This window comes from Schistocerca serialis, chromosome 3 (genome assembly GCF_023864345.2).
Source record: "Schistocerca serialis cubense isolate TAMUIC-IGC-003099 chromosome 3, iqSchSeri2.2, whole genome shotgun sequence".
In the NCBI taxonomy this organism is placed as follows: domain Eukaryota; kingdom Metazoa; phylum Arthropoda; class Insecta; order Orthoptera; family Acrididae; genus Schistocerca; species Schistocerca serialis.
The window spans coordinates 845,227,280-845,241,189 of NC_064640.1; the positions used below are offsets into that span (position 1 = coordinate 845,227,280).

The 13,910-nt window shown below is 36.9% G+C and overlaps 1 protein-coding gene across 1 annotated transcript in view; it reads right to left on the reverse strand.

Annotated features, from left to right (window-relative positions):
- The window catches only part of LOC126471257 (unconventional myosin-Va-like), a 109,248-nt gene that overhangs the window by 72,137 nt on the left and 23,201 nt on the right, over window positions 1-13,910 (reverse strand). The gene's annotated exons all lie outside the window — the stretch shown is intronic.

The following is a 13,910-nucleotide window of genomic DNA, read 5'->3' on the forward strand; positions in this document are numbered from 1 at the left end:
ATGAACACTTAAAAAAAAAAAAAAAAAATTATGACATTGTAGCCTCGTTGCCTGGGAGGCCCCATCCAGGAAAGTTCAGCCCTGGGTTGCAAGTCTTATTTCAGGTGACGCAACGTTGGGTGGCTTGCATGTCAGTGGTGGTGGTGGTAGTGGTGGTGGTGATGGTGACACAACACGGCCGGAAATCGAACCTGGGCCCACTGCGTGGCAGGCAAACACATTGCCACTCAGCTAAGCAGGTTGACTACTAATAACAAATCAACATACATACGCTGCAGACCCCCATATAGTGCACAGCAGAGGATACTTTGTGCCACTATTAATCACTTCCTCTCCTGTTTGACTTGCAAATGGAGCAATGAAGAAATGAATATCTAAAAGCCTCCATACAGGCCCTAATTTCTTACATCTTATCTTCATGATCCTTATGTGAAATGCATGTTGGTAGCAGTAGATTCATTATGTAGTCAGCCTCAAATGTTGGTTCTCTAAATTTCAGGATTAATGCCTTGCAGAAAGAGCATTATCTTTCCTCAAGGGATTCTCATTTAAGTTCATAAAGCATCTTCATAAAACTTGTGTGCTGATGGTGCCATGTACCCCTCATTCACCTAAAGGGATCAGCAACCCCTCAGACACCAAACCATCATGGGCTTGCATATGTACAAGGTATTGCCTCTCTGCATTGAACTGATCACATAAAGGATGACAGACAGCAGGACGAGCACCACCAGAGGTCCTCCACGTCAGGGACCTATTTCCTCAACTGGGTTGTGTGCAGAACTGGATTGGCATGAATTCTTCCATGTCCCATCTATACAGGACAGTGCAAGCCAACACGATTTGATGGTTCACCACACCAGGGTTCTGGGCCAATTCACACACAAGCTCTAAGCAGCTAATCAGTCAGGGCCTGATCGGAAGCCCCCACAGCAGCACTTATAACTTTCCAGTGATATCCTGAGACATACCTGTCAACCAGCTATGTTGAGCACTCAACCTCTGTCATTAGGGACTATCTGTGGCATGGTCTTCATGCCCCACAATGTTTATTCACTGAGTGTTCCAGGTGTGTGCCTGTTAGTGTCAGAGAAGTTGTATTATATTTTATTGAGAAGAGTTTTCCTTTGTTATTAAATCTCTCTATTGTGGCTGTAATAGACCCTTGTTCTTGTTTAGCTGTATCTTACTATTTCTTATCAAGCATCTACCCATGGGACAAATTGCAGATTGAATCTACTGGTAACAAATCCAGCGGCCCACTTTGAACTGCTTCATGTCTTCCTTTAATCCAACCTGATGGGGATGCCAAATACTTGAATGAATGAATAGCACTAGCATTCTACACACCATCTCCTTTATGGATGACACTTTGCCAAAATTCTTCAATTAAAATGAAGTCTACCATTCACCTTCCCTACTGCCATTCTGAGGTATTCAATCCACTTCATATCTACATCTACATCCAATCATTTGACTTATGTCGTACTGCACAACCACAGAAAAAAAAAACCTATACAAAGGGTAGAAACTGGCACATCCCCATTATGATTACAAAAGTGGCCTCCTGCTGCTGCTCATTTGATACAGAATTCTTAGGATAACACAGCTATAAAACATTCTCACAAAAATAGGAGTATGCCATGCTGAAACTTTTGCTTCCACTGATAGAAATACGTTGCACAGAAGCTCACTAAAAAGTGTATAATCAACTGTTTGAAATATTTCTCAATAATAGTTGCAAAGAGGATCCAAGTTTGTACCATTTATCCATCTTATTTGCTAAGTGAATAACAATTTCTGATAATTAGACAAAGTTAATTAGCAACAGTTAGAAAAAGTACCCTTTTAAGAAAGTGTCATTTGCAGCCTGTCTAAGTTTTCTGATTTATCATGGTATAGTTCTCTAACTGGATTCTTTCATGTCATGGTATAGTCCTCTAAATACATGTTTACATTAAGTATACCCCTCCTAACAAATCTTTCTTACTACTATATTGAAAGTCATTACTGAATTGAATCTTTACAATAGGAAATGTTCCCATACATCACAGCTATTAACTACAGGCAGTGTAGCTAACTGTTATGAGCCTGTAACAAGAGGACTGAGTGGAGAGCAAAAAGTTTCACTTCTTAATCAATACTGGTTCTATGATACTGGTATAGGATAATTGCGGATTAGAAACTGACATTTGTTTTACGTGGGTGACATGAGCTGCGTACAGTTTAATAAAGTATTGAGGAAGATTAGCTCAACATCCTTCTGGTAATGACAAATCAACCATGTCCTCCTCAACAGTAATATCTCATCATTCACCATAACTGATTTAGGAAAAATAAAAAACATGTGTTTGAAACCTGGGAAAATAGGCAACTTTATCTCCACAAAAAATTAAGACCTGCCATGCAAGTGCATGAGGTTGGGCTTGCTGATCACAGCTTACTGTAATTGTGATAGTGCTATAGGTTAACATCAACAGTGATCTGATAAACAATTAACCATTATGATAATATTCTCTTGGCCTCACAATAACATCAAATGGTGTCAAATCATGAAGCCCTTGGGCCAAGTACTCCTCTGCCATTGTCAAGTGGTGACTATCTTTTGGTTGCTGCCATCATACTTATACAGCGGTGCTTCCTTCTTTGTTGTCACTGGTGTTTGCTCCACTGCCATATAGTGTAATACTTTCATTGCACACCCACAGTACCCACTTCAATTTTCTGATGGTAGGGTCCGAAGGCTTGCTTAACTATAGGCCATCAACTTCATTGAGAGTGTTGTTACAAATTTTTATCCCTACTGCTTTTTTAATTATGATATCCTAGAAACAACACATCTGTGTAATAACTGATGTCTTTTTGAATGAAATGTGATGTCTGTTTTCCAGAGCATGCTCTGCTACCACTGATCCCTCAGGGTAACAAAAGTGAAAGTATCTTGTGTTCTCCTCAGCACTGTTCATTAGTATGCACAGACTGTCCAACATAAAAATACCCACCCCCACACAGTATTTTATGTACTACTGGCATTCAAACACCTATACCATCTTTCAAAGGACTGATGAGATGTGAAACTTTTGTTGGAGCCCTGATGACCGAATCTATTTCATGCCTCTTTAGGAAATGGCTGATCTTTCCCATTATTGAGCCATAGAATGGAAAAAACACAAGCTTATATTTCTTCTCGTGGCCCTTCTGCTTCTATGTTTCCAGGAAGATGGCTTTTGAAATCTGGCGATTGTTGTAGCCGTTTTCCTTGAATACTTTCTGTAAGTGACTCAGTTCCTTTGGCAACCTTCCAGTGTATGAGAGAGCTTTCTATTGATGCACCAAGGTCCTCAGAACAAAACATTTCTGTGACAGATCGTGATAGCTGTTAGCTTGCAGATCCCGATGTGTGTGGGTGGATTTCCAGTAAACACTGTGACTGAGACACACATTGCCTTACAGCAGATGAGGACATCAAGGAACAGCAAGGCACTATAGGTCTCCACCTCAATTGTGAACTTTATGTTGTCATGGATATTGTTGATGTGATCCAAGAATTACCCCAGTTTTTTCACATCAATGAGACCAGATGATGAATGTGTCATTGATGTAATGATAAAAGCAAACAGACTTTGCAGGAGGCATGTCCAGCATGATGTTCTCCATAAACAAGTTGGGTATAACTAGAGCTAATGGACTTTCCAATGTGAGGCCGTCCATCTGATTTTGTATGATGGAGAGTATAGAATGTTTTAATCAGACAAATGCTTTTCACTGGCTGTGGCTCCTGCAAATCCTAGTTGCTTTTATCATTACATTGACAATACATTCATCATCTGGTCACATGAATGTAAAAAGCTTGGGGAATTCTTGGACCACATCAACAATATCCATGACAACATCAAATTCACAATGGAGGTAGAGACTGGTAGCGCCTTGCACTTCCTTGATGTCCTCATCTGCCATAAAGCAATTTGTGTGTCAGCCACAGTGTTTACTGGAAACCCACCCACACACACTGCAGATACCTGCACATTAACAGCTATCACTATCTGTCACAAAAATATTCTGTTCTGAGGATCTTAGTGCATTGTGTGGAAGGTGTCTCAGATGCTGAAAACCTGCTGAAGGAACTGAACCACATACAGAAAGTATTCAAGGAAAACAGATACACTAGTTACCAGATTTCACAAACCACCTTCCTGATAACACAGGAGCAGAAGAACCCTGAATAAAACTCAATGAAGCTTATGTTTTTTTCTGTTCTGTGGCTCATTAATCAGAAATATTAGCCACTTCTTAAAGGGGTATGAAACAGATTCAGTCTACAGACCTCCAACAAAAATTTGACAACTCACGAGACCTGTAAAAGTGATGTAGGCCTCAGAATGCCAGGAGTATATAAAATACTGTGTGAGCATTGACAGTTTTCTGTCAGACAGAACATGAGAGATGCTTTCCCCTGTCATGTCATAAGAAATCAGTGATAGTGGAGCATGCTCTAGAGTATTCACATCATACTGCATTCAAAGTGACATCATTTATTACATGGACTAGTTGTTTCTGGGATAGCATAATTAAAGAAGTGATAGATAAAAGTTTGTGAAAACACCCTCAGCAAAGGTGGTAGCCTACCGTTGAGCAAGGATTGTAACACAGCCATCAGAAAGCTGAAGCAGGTACAGCAGGGGCGCAATGCAAACATTACCCCATATGGTGCTGGAGTGAGCACCAGTGACATCATGTAAGGCAGTGCAGCAGTAAAGGATGTTAGCGGCAACCAAAAGACAGTCACTACTTGACAGTTGCCAAGGAGTACTTGACTGAAAGCTTGTGAGTTTTAAACCACTTGCTGCAACTGGAAGTTCAAGAGAGATTTAGTGGTACATATCACTGCAAAACCATGCATTAATATAAATCCTCCATAATATTTTAAATGACTCCACATCATACTTAATCAACATGGAATGAGGTTCAGAAATGTTATATTTATGTATGGCCAACTTCACTGATTTGTACATCACTAAAACTAACCGACTTACAGCTAAGATCTTCCCAATTTCATATTCAAAAAAGATAAAAGGAGCACTAACAACTAGCCCCATGTTAGCACGTTGCCATCCTCACATCTTGTACAAATTTATACACTTGGCGCCGGCAGCACTAATTCAGATTACTTGGCTTGTCACTGGCCACTTGTCACCTTTCCGTAGATGACAAGCTTCTAAAACATTGACTTTTGTGAGCTTTAATTTTCCAGAAATCCTCTATTTTGCCATGTCATTCCACAAACTCAAATTTTCTTTTCAAGTAACTTCTTTGCAAGTTCTACACTGTTATAATAATCAGCCATGAAGAAGTGGTGACACTTTCCCTCAGAAGGAGTCAATAGTTCCATCACTGTTTTTGCTAAAGGCTGTCCAGCACCAGAATATATCTCGAATGAAGAAATGTATCCTGTACTCGAATCACACAGCATCCGAATGAGTATGCTGTATTTCATAATTTTTGATGGATTATAAACTTTAAAATTTAACTGTCCACCCAATGGTGTCATTCCTTCATCAGTTGAAATGTTCTGACTTGGATTAAACATTTCTTCAAACTTTTTGGAAAAATAATCTATTACAAATTGCACTTTGACTAGCCGGTTGGCATTATCCAGTTTACTGTTGCTGTTGGAAGAATGTAAAAATGATAATATTTGTCTGACTCGGTTGCAGGACATCGTTTTGCAAAATATCAGTGTGTCTATCAATGGATTTGTTGACCAATAATAATCAATCCTTGCTGTATTTATAATTCTCATAAGTATAGCAGCCCAAACCAATTTCTATGCTTGGGTCCCATAACGTTGACAAATTTGGCATTTTTTAAATCCAGTTTCCTTCTCTTGCAATTTTGACTATAGTATTCGTTGGTTCCATTGCTAATATATTCAAATAGATCATTCCCGATATCTAATTCTATGATATCCTCGATGCTCTGTGTATTTTTGGGAAATATGTTTGGACGCGAGGATCCTTAAAATTTATTATTGGTCCTTGGTAAATCAAAGTCTGACCCCTGTGCACTGTCTTCTTCATCTGATTCAGCCGAATCAGTTTGAAACCGTAGCCCTCACTGAATTCTTCTTGGACGTATTTTACTATCTTCCTACGATTCTGCTTCACTTTAATTTTTTTGATATCCTATGTCTTCTTCCTAATCAGCCAAGTCATTCAAAATGTCAGACAAGACACCTGCACCTTCATTGTAAATAATCCTATTGTCTCTTTCATCTGCCATGATGAAAGTGTGCAAGTACTTATAAAAACAAAAAACTTATTGATGTGTGTAACTTATTGTTACCTAAACAAAACACCAACAGAATGCAAAAGATACTGAAGTGCTGGCGCTGGCCACTGCATCATACTATGCTCATGACACCACTGTAGTGTCACCGACCACTGAGCGATACTATGCAGATGACACCACTGTGGCGTCGCCGGCCATTGTCTGCTATTTTGTGCACGACACCACTGTCGTATCACCAGACAACGTAGTGTTAATATTTCTGAATTATGAGAAGGAATTCGTTCTGTCCTGTGATGCAAATAACTAGCCAGGAGGGTGTACTATAAGCAAAGATGTGAATGGGAAAGAGCACCTTGCAGCCTATGCATCAAAACAGTTAAATGAAGCTGCAAAATTACTTGGGTGTGGAAAAGGAAATGTTGAGTTTGATGTGTGGTATCATGTACTTCAGGCGCTATATTTATGCCAGGAAATTCAAAGTCTTAAATGATCACACAGTGTGAAAATGGCTATTAAGCTTGAAGGAGGCTCCAAGCAGGTGGACTTGGTGGGAATTGAAATTAAACGAATTTGACTGGAGGAGATTTATAAGCCAGGCAGAAAGCACATAAAATGCAGACGGATTAAGCAGAAAGTTTGGTGTCATATGGACACTTGGCTGTAACCATACAGAATGATAGAAGCTGCTAACTGCTGATGCTGACTTCAAGCTGTGGTGTCACCACCAGACACCACACTTGCTAGGTGGTAGCCTTTAAATCGGCCACGGTCCGGTAGTATACGTCAGACCCGCGTGTCGCCGCTATCAGTGATTGCAGACCAAGCGCTGCCACACGGCAGGTCTAGAGAGACTTCCTAGCACTTGCCCCAGTTGTACAGCCGACTTTGCTAGCGATGGTTCACTGACAAATTACGCTCTCATTTGCCGAGACGATAGTTAGCATAGCCTTCAGCTACATCATTTGCTACGACCTAGCAAGGCGCCATTATCATTTGCTATTTATCTTGTGATGCATGTACCGTCAGACTGATGTTTACCAATTATGGATTAAAGTTAAGTATTCCAGAAGCTATGTACTTTTTTTACTAGACTCAGCTCCTTTAACTGTTCCAGACCTCAAGCCAGCCTGCGTGAGCTTAAACGCGTGCCTTTCGGCTACCTCATAGTTGGCTTGGCTGTCTTGCCAAGTCACAACACAAGCTATTCAAAACATAGCCACAATCTGCCATGCACAATGGAATGCTAGGTAGGCCACTGAAGCTTGAGCCATGCATCATGATGTCTGCTGCATTATGGGAAGAAGTATTGAAAGAAGTTCACAACCACATTCTAACTGGGCACAGAGGTCAAAGAACAATAGATTGTAAGGTTGCTCAACAATATTGGTGAAGAGTGTGAAGACAGGATGTTGACAAGTATGTGAGAAATTGTGTGCTAGGTGCATAGTGTGCTTCATCAGCAAGTACCACTGGTAAAGGGACACCCTCCTCTAACATTACCTTCTTTCAACAGAAGTTATCAATAGCAAAAAAAACTTTCTACCTTATAAACAGGTTAATATTATCTCATCGGTTTAACTAAAAGAATTCCATATGATTTTGTGAATGATGTATTATACTTCACTCTAAAATGTGTAAAAAGACATTATTTTATTGCAATTGATATGTATTAACTGTGTATTTACAGTTAAAATTACTTTTCTTTTGGAAATATTTGAAATCACGAAATAAAATCATGAAATATCTGGCTCACTTAAAATTCCTATTATTAATTGCACAATGTGATAATATTTATTAAATTTATTTCTGGTCTCATTTATAAAATAATTATATAGCTTTGTGAAAACTCTTCTTTTGTCAAGAAAGTTTGTAAACCCTGTTTTGTAAACTCTTTGGACTGCTGTTAGTACCACAGAATGAAGTAATACTGGGCACAACTCTGATGGAATTGGACATGTTTTTAATTTTGGCAATAAAAATGAAATTTTTGGTTTTATGGAAGTGTAAATTGTAAAGACAGTGTGATATAGAGAAATGTGATACAATAAAAAAAGTACAAAAACAGAAATTACACAACAGACTTACTTAACAGTTATCATGTCATCTGAAAACCTACAAAGTCAAAAAATTTAAGCCTCAAGAATCAACCCCTAGATGTGACAAACTGGAGCCAATGATGAGAAAAGAAGGTAAGTAAAAAAGTTTATTTGTCAATCTTACTCCTCTCAAAGCTTATGAAACAAGTCAATTATTTAGAAGAGTGAAAACCAACTGTTGATGTGAGGGAGGGTAATTTTACAATTGGTGGCATGATCAGTTGACTGATAATGAAGTTTTGTCTGTTAGAGAAGGGAGAGTGATTTGTGCCTTTTGCAGTTTATATTGAATTTCCCATCACTCAGAGAAAGAAGACCGAGAGCTGCACAGTCAAGTTATAACAACAGTGATGAGATACTTCCAATAATGATGGACTGGATCAATTGAAAGAGGACCTTACAACTACAATGAGGGACATCAAAAAGGAAAGCTAAGTACAAAGTATTTGTGAAATTAATTTGTTTGTGTACTTGTGTGATTGTTAACAAAATGAAGAGAGATGAGGGCAGGGGTGACGTAGAAGTGAAAGCTGTGGGACCCAGTCAGGACATGTATGAGCCAAGTGAAAATGTAGTCAGCAAAGAAACAATATAAACTGATATTTTGCAGTTAATTTTGGCAAAGCTAGAGGAAATGAAGACAGATAATAACAGTAAATTTAGTGCATTAATAAGCAGTCAACTGAAATAGGCACGGACAATGATAGAAAATTTACTTCACTACAAGGACAATTAAATGACCTAAAAGCTGAAAACAATAGTAAAACGGATAAGGTACAATACCAAACAGACCAACTTAGTAATCAGGTTTCAGCGCTAAAAAATGGGTTGTCCAAGGGATTAAGAAGTGTGAACAAAAAAGTTGATGTCTTAGGAAATAAATTTATTGTTTTGGAAAATGAGTTAGTTGCCGAGTCTGCAAGACAGATGAAGAATGTTAATGACATCAGAGTTGAACAGAAGGTCATAGCAGAAAAAATGGAAAAGAACTTTAGTAGTTTAAATCAAAGAATTTTAAATGTTGAAAACAGTATGCAAACTAATGTAAATGTTTTAGATCAAAAAATTTCAGCAGTTCAGGAAAACTGTATTTACAAAAATCTGCATTCAAGCAATAGTGTTGCGTGGCGCAACATTCCAATCAAAATTTTTTCTGTAAGACAATTCACATCCAGTAGATCTTCTGCACCACTGTAAAGAGAGTTGTGTGTCAGGCATGAGTGACAGTCAAAAAATTAAATTTGTTAAAAGATGTCTTGAAGGCGAAGCTCTGTCTTGGGTAAATCTAAATTTAAGTTAGTGAGAAACATCTCAAAGTTTCAAAAACAGTTTTTCAAATAAATTATAGTCAGAAGCTGAACAGGGGAGAATTAAAAGTGAACTTTTGAATTTTCCTCATTATAGGAATTGGGCAGTACCCTGAAAGAGTTTTGTAAGAATCAACTTCAGAAATTTATGCACCTTGATAAACCATTTGATGAAATGGCAATGACTGATGCACTCGAAAGGAGATTACCAAAAAGGTTGCAGTGGGATTTAGTGCACAGAACTGATGATTGCCTTGAACAATTTTTACGATATGTTGACAGGCTGGATAGGGCAGTAGAAAGAAGCATGTACCAAAATAATCAAAATGAGAGAGATTACAATGGTAATAACTACAGAAACAGAGATAGTGGTAGCTTCTATCAGGGTCAAAATGTTAATAGAGACAGAAATTTTTAACATCAGCAGGATAGGAATAATGGGGATAACCAAGGGGAATTTAATAAAAGAAACAATTGTAGATGTAACTACTCGGGAAACAGCAATCCGCCTCAATGAAGGTCCATAGTTTTGGGGCATGGAAACACAAAAAGCATGGGACCTTCAATTTACACTTTTAATTAGACAATAATGACAGTGTTAATAAAGTGGCACAGATATCTGAAGTTGAACAGAAGGAATATCAGATTTCTCACTTATGTTTTGATAAAAAGTTTTGAGATACTATATTTAATTATAGTGTTGTCAGTACTAATTACAAACCAGAATGTGACACTAATGGGTGTTTTGATGCAGTATGTACTAAGGATTTCTTCTTTTGCTCAGAAAACAGTGTTATTGATGTATACCAGTCAGGTGATGACTCCACTGGATCTGAACTAGATAGTATTTTTTATATAGATGCGAATGAGAGCTGTGAAATGACTGAAGTTGCTATGTCTGAGACTGGTAGCTTATTGAGAATGAATGTATGACCATCAATCATAATCACCAATCATAATCATCATCAGGGATTATGATTATGATGATTGTCATGTAGTTGTGGAGTTTAAGAATAATGAAGTTTCAGAGTTATTTGTGAATAAAGGTAAGGTGATGTATGTGATGGTGTAAGTGAGAGTCTTGGAATACCAGTACAGTCAAAGCAGATTTTCATTAATATCACACAGAGTAAGCCAAGAGAAAAAGGTCAAAACATTTTTAAGTTTGTTTTGGACGAGACTGATGGTAACATAGATAAATGTGCATTCTGGAATAAGTTAGCTGTGGTTAGTCAAAATTTATATCCAAATTGGTGGAATGAAGTCAAAGAAGATCTGAGCAGGAAGTGTAATTTTGACAGTAATATATTTTTTGTGTTCCTTCTGTAATAAGTGAGGTCAGTTGCACTATGGAATCCATTCCTTGTCTTTAATCTATACCTGACAAAATGAGTAACCAAAGTGATTCTATGATATCAGCAAAGTTAATTAAACCCTGTAAAAACAGTGTGGATGTAGCATTTAACAAAATTGAAAGTGATATTTTACATGAAGTGTCTATTATCAGAGATGATGATTCAGATTTTGGATGTCCATACTTTAACATTAAGATTGATCAGTGGGAAGGGAACTGTTTGTTTGAGACAGGTACCAATTTGTGGTATATCTGAACAGTTTAGAGACAAGATCCAGTATAATAAGAATTTTGTGGAAATGTCCTTGCACGTGTAAAGATAGGAGGAACTAGTGGTAAGTAAAGCAAGTATGTAAAATGTTAAGTACTGTTAACTTTTAGTATAGAGGACAAGACCTATGACCATGGATGCTTAATGATCTAGAAGAAAATACACACTATGTTTGCAGATTCATAAGACTACATAATTGTGGTGTGTTTATCAAGAATGTAGTACGTAAGATAATGTCATTCCTAGAGTTTTGTCTTATCTATAGGCTGTTCAAATTTATGATGCACTATATAATGATTTTTTGTAATAGATTTGTACTTTAGAATATGATATATATATGCTATAAGACTACATGAGTAGATCCTTTTCCAATTTTGAAATGGGATAATATACATAATTTGTACTGTAAAAAATAGGAATAGTATGTCAGTATATCTGTGTGTATCACCTTGTTAGTTTATTCTTTCCATTGCAGTTAACTCTGTTTATCAAAGTTTCATGTGTGAACCGTTTTTAAATTTCATCTCACACAAGTAACTGCTTTTGGAAACTTAATAGGGAGAGCATACTCCGTGTGATGTAAAGAAGGTATTGAACAGCATATTTAGTACATAAAACAATGTTTCAGGATTTGGTTGAATGCTAGACTGAAAGTTTGAGAACTCTAGGGAGGAAACTGAAAGCTGTGGGTAGATTCACTCCCACACTGCTGTATGGCTGTACCTGGCTGGTCCAGTCAACTTACAAGAAATCGTAGGTGCTGGGTAATGTACTCAAGCACCTGCCAACTACATCAGTGTTGTGACTGAGATTTGTAAATTGTTAACCAAGACTACCAAAGACAGTATTTCACATAAATGTAAGTTTTTTTTAAGTAGGGGGATTAAATTCCCAATACATTATGTAACTTTGAATCAGTATGTACTTTTTTATCAGTTGTAAATGAGTCTTCTAGGCCTTTATGTATGTAGGTTAGTTTGTATGTCTTCCACACTATTTGCTAGCATAGTCAATATAACAAGATGTACACATGTCTACTTCCATACACTGATTTTTATCCTCAAGCTACTTTATTATGTCATCATTTAAAGCTATTTATGACTCTCCCTCTCCCTCCTTTTATGAGTCAACATATCCTCAAATACTCTGGTTTATGTGGCTGATTGATTTTGTACTATATTCCTACTCATAATTGAGTATATTCCTCTGGTCTGTACCCATCGTCGTGTTTTTAGAATCGGCTCACTCATCGTACACTTAGGCTCTGAATTTTTTCTCGTCTCTTTTTAAGGATTTGAAGGTGTGATTTTATGGATGTATACTTACAATTTGTAATTATAGTCTCTGTACTTATTTCCAGAGTGTAGTGTTGTAATGTTATAGTTTTGACTTTGTATTATTTGTCTTGTAAAAGTATGCTCCACAGATCTCAAAAGCTGAATGCCAAGCCCTGACATATGTATAGATTATGACTTGTATAGCAGATATTTTTCTGATTTCTGTAATATGTTATGTACCAGATACTTCTATACATCAGTATTCAACCTTTTGGCATCATTTTGTACACCGATTGTCAAACTTTATAGTCTGTCACAAAATATTGTAAACAAACAGTTTCAAAATTTTGTGAAGGGGATACTGTAAAGGGACATCATCCTCTAACATCACCTTTATTCAACAGAAGTTATAGATACCAAAAATACTTTCTACCTTTTGAACAGGTTAATATTGTCTCAGCTATTTAACTAAAAGAATTTCATATGCTTTTGTATATGATGTATTACATTTCAGACTAAAATGCACAAGGAAAAATTATTTCATTACTTTATCACAATCTATATGTATTGACTCTCTATGTACAGTTACAATTGCTTTTCTTTTAGAAATATTTTAAATTACAAAATATCTGGCATACTTAAAATTCCTATTGTTAATTGCACAATCTGACAATATTTATTTCTGGTCTCATCTATAAAATGATATAGCTTGGTGAAGATCCCTCTTTTGTCAAGAAAGCTTGTAAACTCTTTTTGTTTTGTAAAATCTCTTGAATATTTTTAGTACTGCAGAATGAAGTAGTAGTGGGTATGGATCTGATGGAACTGAATGAGATTTTAATTTTGGCAATAACAATGCAATTCTTGGTTTTATGGAAGTGGAAATTGTAAAGACAGTGTGATATCAAAAAATGTGATACAATAAAAAAAGTACAAAAATAGAAATTACACAGCAGACTTACTTAATAGTTAGCATGTAATTTGAAACCTACAGAGTCAAAAAAATTTAAGCTTCAAGAATCAACCCCTAGATGTGACAAACTAGAGCCAACAATAAGGAAAGAAGATATGTAAAAATGTTTATCCGTAAATCTTACTTCTCTCAAAGCTTATGAAACCGGTCAATTATTTATAAGAGCGAAAATCAACTGGTGATGCAAGGGAGGGTAAGATTACACAATTCAATGATTACCAGGGTCACCCAGGCCATTGTAGATGGTTGGAATGAACAGTTTTTGGTCCATTGAGCCAAAAATGATGGGCAACCACTCTTTTTTGACTATCTTAGACCACTTTTTGTGTTACCTTGCAAAGATT